Consider the following 7,085-nt stretch of genomic DNA (forward strand, 5'->3'; position numbering starts at 1 on the left):
GTCAGTTGGCCAAGTGGTCGTTCTCCAGATTTCTTGGCACAACTTGGTGAGCACGTCCAGGGCAGCATCTGTTAACTGAAATATATCAATTGGTATACCATCTATTCCTGGAGCCTTATTTTTGGCCATGTCCTTCAAAGCAGCCTGAACTTCTTCTTTCATCACCATAGGCTCTTGCTCATATGAAGAGATAGCAACTAGGGATTGATAAACAGGCCGGTTCACAAAGACAACCCGAATGCTGAAAAGTTTGGTGTATTTTGAATGTCACATTATTAATCTTCAGCAAAGTAGAATATTAATCAAAAGGTCAAAGATATCAGATTTGTCAAAGAGACAAATTCTGGTCTGATATGGATTTAAGTCTCATCTTAGGTGTACCTTTCTTGAGTATTTTCTGTTAATGTTAAATTCATGATCTCACACAAAACTTAGACAATCCTATCAGATGGATTATTTTTTTATCTCCATTTCAGAGACAGAGAAACAGAAGATTAGATTGATGAAGTAACTTTCCTTAGTTTGCCCCCAAAAAGAGGCATAAACTAAGACTTGTTACATTCTTTTGCTTCCAATATGATACTGGAAAACCATAAAATATTCCCATTCCTGCGAACAGAAAATGGGCCAATTGCATAGAGATAGAGGTGGAAATGGCAACAGTAATAAACTTGAAATCTTAATGAGTGCTACTGAGAATAGATACTTTGTGGCTTCAAGAATTCTTTTAAATATTATTCTCCTCTTTTAATGGCAAATCAAATGATGCATTTTATGGTAATGAATGTTGCGTTTAGGTGCCACTGAGCCAAGCACAATTCATAGGGATCCTATGAACAACAGATCTGAACTCTGGCCTGTCCTATGCCATCCTTGTCATTTCTGACACATTTAAACCAATTGCTGCAATCACTGTGTCAATCCATCAGGCATGATTTGCTTTTCCAAGGAATCTCCTCTCCTAGCAATGTCCAAAATATGTGACCTGAAATTTCCTTGCTTTCAAGGAGCTCTCTGGTTGCATTTTTTCCAAGACATATATGTTTGGTTTTTTGACAGTCCATGAGATATTTAGTGCTTTCCTCCAACACCACAACTCAAAGGCATCATTCTTATTCTTTTGTTTTATTCATTGTCTAGCTCTCAGATGTACAGCAATGCATTGAAATACATTGATGATTGAAAAGACCATGGCCTGAATTGAGTGCCCCTTAGTCTTCAAACGTGTATCATCACCCTTCAGTACTTTTGAGAGGTCCCTGACAGAAGACTTGCCCAACGCAATAAGTTTCATGTTCTCATGACTATCGGTACTAAGAATGCTGATTATGGATCCAAGTAAGATGAAATAATTGACAGTGTCAGTCTTTTCCCCAATAATCATTAATTATCCTATTGATCCAGTTGTGAGGTTTTTTTGCTTTCTTGTGTTGCAATGTCATCCATCTTGAAGACTGTTATCTTTCATCCTCCACAAGTCCTCTTCAGTTACAGCAAGCAAAGTTGCATCATTTGAATAGAGCAGTTGGTTTATGCGTCTTCCTCCAATCCTGATGCCACCTTCTGATTCTTAAAGTCCATCTTCTCAAATTATTTGCTCAGCATACAGATTGAATAGATCTGGAGAAATGCTAAAACCCTGATGTACACCTTTCCTGATTTTCAACCATGTGTACTCCCTTGCTCTGTTCAGACAACAGCTTCTTGGTGTAGGTATAGGTTTCATGTGAGCACAATTAAGTGTTCTGGGATTCCCCAGACAATGCAAAGTATTATAATGGAATATTTAAAGAGCTAGAGTTGGAGAACACAAAGGGAAGGACTCGCATGGCATTTCTAAAATTAAAATTTTTATTGAAATATAACTGTAAATTCAATTTTCTAAAAAATTAAAAAACAAATTCAAGCCTTGAATTGCAATACTTAGAGATACTATGGGGAAAATCTTGAATGATCCAGGAAGCATCAAAAGGAGATAGAAGGAATACACAGCATCACTATACCAGAAAGAACCTGGTACTGAAAAATTGCAGGAAGTTATCATATGAACCAATGGTAATGAAGGAAGAAATCAAGCTGCACTAAAGACATTAGTTAAAAAAAAATAAAAAAATATAAGGCCCCAAGAATTGATGGAATATCAATTAATATGTTTCAACTAACAAATGCAGTCCTGTATGAGCTCACCAGTCTATGCCAGGAAATTTGGAGGACAGCTACCTGGCCAGCTGAGTGGTTGGTTCCCATTCTCAAGAAAGGGGACCCAATAGAATGTGGAAATTATCAAACTATATCATTAATATCACATGCAAGCAAATTTTGCTGAAGATCATCCAAAAATGGCTAGAACAGTACATTGAGAGAGAATTACCACAAGTTCAAGTTGGGTTTAGAGGAGGCTATGGCATCAGGGATATCATTGCTAATGTCAGATGGATCCTGACTGAAAGCAGTAAACATGAGAAGAATGTCAACTTATGTTTTTTGACTATGCAAAGACATTTGACTGTGTGGATTATAACAAACTATGGTTAACATTGAAAATATGCAAATGAATACTGAGTGAAATTGACCAAATATGTCTTTTTTTCTCACTTTGTACTGTTGCTTTGTAAGAAATTGTTTTTATGTGCTTTCCTATGAAGTGGTCATGTTTTCTTCTTCCTGCAGGTCTTGAAGAGATTATATTTTAACCAATAATCTTAAAGGCTAGTATTCTGGGATCAGCAGAGATTAGTGGAAAGTGAGTTACCAAGAGACTTTAAGAGAGTTTAAGTCAAGCTCTAGGAAGCTCTGGCGGTGTAATCAACATGGAATTATACGACTTACCCCCAAACACTGCCTGTCTGGCAGTTAGTGTTCACTAGTTGCTCCTTTAAAGAAATAGAGTAATTTCCTTCCATGTAATTTATAGCCTTTGAAAAACTGCTGAAGGGTCAACTATGAGCTGGTTCTTCCAACAAGACATTTCAAGCAATGGACTGTTTAATGCTGCTACTGCTGTGACCTGAGACAGTCATTGATCCCTGCATTTACAGTTGATGAAGTTAAACAAAATCAGAAGCAACTTTTTCCCATTACAGTATAGAATGATTTTCAATTTCCAAAAAAATATTTTGTTTGAAACTTATAAATATTTGCCTCCATATAAAACAAAACATCCTTGTGGATTTCCCCCTCTCAGCACAATCGACACTTTTTGCACAAGCAGTCAGGAAATCAAAAGATGAATTTCACTGGGAAAATTTGCTGTTAGGGACCTCTCCAGAATACTGAGAAGCCACAATGTCATTCTAGAGACTAAAGTGTGCCTGATCTAGGCCATGGTCTTTGCAATTACTTCCTATGCTGAACAATTACTAAGAATGACAGAATTGATGCCTTTGAGTCGTGGTGCTGGAGAAGAGTCTTGACCATACCACATAGACTGCCAAGAAAACAAATAGGTCTCTCTTGGAGAGAGTGAAACCAAGTTTCTCCTTGGAGGCTAGGATTTTGAAGCTCTATCTCACATACTTTAGGCATGTGGCCAGGAGGGACTGATCCTTGGAGAAAGATAACATGCTTGGAAGGGTAGAGGGACAGCACAAGAGAGGATGACCCTGGCTGATATGGATTGATACAGTAACTAAAATAATGGGGTTAGGTGTGTCAGAGACAGTGAGCCTTGCTCAGAATAGAAGCTGTTGTACATAGGGTCACTGGGTTGCAAGTGGCTTGATAGCACATTACAACAAAGTGAGAAATTATAATTATCAAGGTAGTGATTCCAGGCTAATGTATCTCATGTAGAGCCCTTACTGTTTTTCAGTGGTGCTTTGTGTGTTACTATGATGTTGAACTGACATCGGCAAAATTTCTAAATTAAGACAGACCAGGAAGAAAGGCTAAGTGATCTATTTTTAAAAAAAAAACAACAAAACCTCAGTAACAGCTCAACTGGTCTTAGGATGGCACAGTCTAAGCAGTATTTCTGTCTGTTGAGTGTGGAGTCACCACAAGTCAGGGGCTAATGTAATAGTAGCTAATAACAATGACAACACCACAAGGATTAGAATATTGATTTTCTTTCTGCATCATAGATAAGATGTTGTTGTTGTGTGCCATCAAGTAACCTGCAACTCATGCAACTCTATGTACAACAATTCTGAACCCTGCTGTATCTTTAGCCAATCTTATTGTCTCTGCCACACCCACTGTCATTTCCCCAGTCACTGAATCAATCCATCTCATCCAGGGTCTTTCTCTCTTGCGCTGTCCCTCCACCCTTCCAAGCATGATGTCCCTTTCCAAGGACTGGTCCCTACTTGCAACATGCCCAAAATATATCGGACGAAGCTTCAGAATCCTTGCCTCAAAGGAGCAGCTTGGCTTCATCCTCTCCAAAACGAACTTGATTTTTTTCCTAGTCCATGGTATAATCAAATACTCATCTCCAAAACCACAGCTCAAAAGGCATCAATTCTCCTTCTATCATCCCTAGTCATTGTCCAGCTTTCGGATGCATAGCAAGTGATTGCAAAGACCGTGGCCTGGACTAAATGCACGTTAGTCTCTAGACTGACATCGTTGCTCCTCAATATTTTGGAGTGGTCTCTAAAAACAGACTTTCCCAATGCAATTTTCCCTTTGATTTCCTGGCTGCTGGTACCATGAGTGTTGATTGTGGAGCCAAGTAAACTAAAGCTGTTTACAATCTCAATCTTTGCCATTTATCATGATGTTACCAATCAGCCCAGTGATGAGAATCTTTGTTTTCCTGATGTTGAGCTTCAATCTATATTGAAGGCTGCAATCCATAACCTTCTGCAGCAAGCACTTCACATCCTCCTCAGTTTCAGCAAGTAGAATTGTGTCATCTGCATAACACAGATTGTTGATGAGTCTTCTTTTAATCCTGATGCCACATTACTCCTCATAGAGCCCGACCTCCCAGATAAGCTGTTCTGCAAATAGACTGAAAAGATAGAGACAGGACATATCCCTGGTGTACACCCTTCCTGATTTTAAATAATTCAGTGTTTTCTTGCTGTGTTCTGATGACTACCTCCTTGTCCAAGTATAGGTTTTCCATAAGCACAATCAAGTGTTCTAGGATTCCCATTCTTCTCAGAATTAGACACAGTTTGTTGCGATCCACACAGTCAAATGCCTTTGCATAGTCAATGAAACACAGATAGACATTCCTCTGGTACTCTCTGCTTTCAGCCAAGAGCCATCTAACATTAGCTATAATATCTCTAGTGCCATGGCCTCTTCTAATCTCAGCCTGCACATCTGGCAGTTCTCTGTTCATGTGCTGTTCCAATCGGTTTTGGATAATTTTCAGCAGAATCTTGCTTGCAAATGATATTAATGATATTGTTTTATAATTTCCACACTCAGTTGGGTCACTTTTCTTTGGAATGGGAATAAATATGAATCTTTTCCGTCAGTTGGCCAGGTGGTTGTCCTCCAGATTTCTTGGCACAACTTGGTGAGCTTATTCAGGCAGTGTCTGGTTTTTTGAAATACGTCAGTTGATATTTCATCAATCCCTGGGGCCTTGTTTTTTGCAGTTCCTTAAGAGTAGCTTGAATTTCTTCCTTCATCACCACAGGCTCTTTCTCATACATTGTTTCATGAAATTCCTCTGTGTCACCAATGCTTTTTGGAATAGTGACTCTGTATACTTCTTCCATCTTCTTTTAATGATTCATTTAATATTCTGCCCAAAGCATCCTTAAGTATTGCAACTCGAGGCTTGAATTTGTTCTTCAGTTCTTTCAGCTTAAGAAATGCAGAGCTATTTTAGCCGTTTTGATTTTCTGACTCCAGCTCTTTGCACATTTTATTTTAATCTTTACTTTGTCTCCTCGCTCTGCCCTTTGAAATCTTCAGTTTCTTAATTTCTTGATTTCTTCCCTTTGCTTTGGCTTCTTGGTTCTCTTATTCATAGTCTCTTTTTCACATCCATCTTGGTCTTTTTTTCTCCTCTGTCTTTGTAATGACCTTTTGCATTCTTCATGAGTGGTATTCTTGATATCCTCCCACTGCTCATCTGGTCTTTGTACATTAGTGTTCAAGGTCTCAAATCTGTTCCTGAGATGGTTTTGAAATTCAAGTGGGATAGATTTACAGTCAAATTTTAGTTCCTGTTGATTTGATTTCCTCTTTCTTAGCTTCAGTTTGAACTTGCATATGAGTAGTTGGTGGTCTGTTCCAAAATCAGCAGTTGGCCTAGTTTTCACATGTGATATTTAGCTTCTCCAGTGATCCTTCCCACAGATGTAGTTGATCTGATTCCTGTGCACCAGGTGAAACCCATGTGTATGGTCTCCGTTTATGTTTCTTATAAAAAGTATTTGCAATGATTGGTCATTGATGGTACAGAATTCTATCATTCTGTCTCGAGCTTCTTTTCTGCCACCAAGTCCATGTTTCCTGACTACTGATACTTCTTCCCTGATACCAACCTTTGCATTTCAATCACCCATAATTATTAATACATCTTGATTGCATGTTCGATCTATTCCTGACTGCAAAAGTTGATAGAAGTCTGCTCTTTTGTCCTCTTTGGCTATAGTTTTGGTGCATGTATTTACTGGACTTCCTTGTATGCATATAGATAGTATCCTGTCACTCACAACATTGTAGTTCAAAATGGATCTAGAAATGACTTTTTTTAAAATATGAAAGCTACCCAACTTCCCCTTCACTTTTTCATCTTTGGCGCATGCTAGTTCTGAGCAGGGTAGCCATAACCCCCTCTCAACTACCAGTCAAGAAAGTGCTCAGCACACAGCTGAGTAAGTATGATGGCATGGGAATTCCTGGAATTAATAATAATAGTAATAGTAATTAATAGTAATAGTAATATAAATTATGGATATTGCTCATGCTTTGCTATCATTCTGTGGTTAGGAGCCACAATGAAAACTAGGTCCTTTTCAGAGCACTTTCTACTATGAATATTTCATTTATTATTATCTTGAAGCATTTATTTTCTGGACCTTCAAGATGGTCTTTGTCGATTCACTGCTCCAAAGACAAGAGAGGCTACATAATTGTTCTAAATTTTGTCCAAGTTACTTAACTTTTTTGGT

The sequence above is a fragment of the Elephantulus edwardii genome, unplaced genomic scaffold, assembly GCF_000299155.1.
Source record: "Elephantulus edwardii isolate Elephantulus edwardi_28Jun2011 unplaced genomic scaffold, EleEdw1.0 scaffold00020, whole genome shotgun sequence".
NCBI lineage: Eukaryota > Metazoa > Chordata > Mammalia > Macroscelidea > Macroscelididae > Elephantulus > Elephantulus edwardii.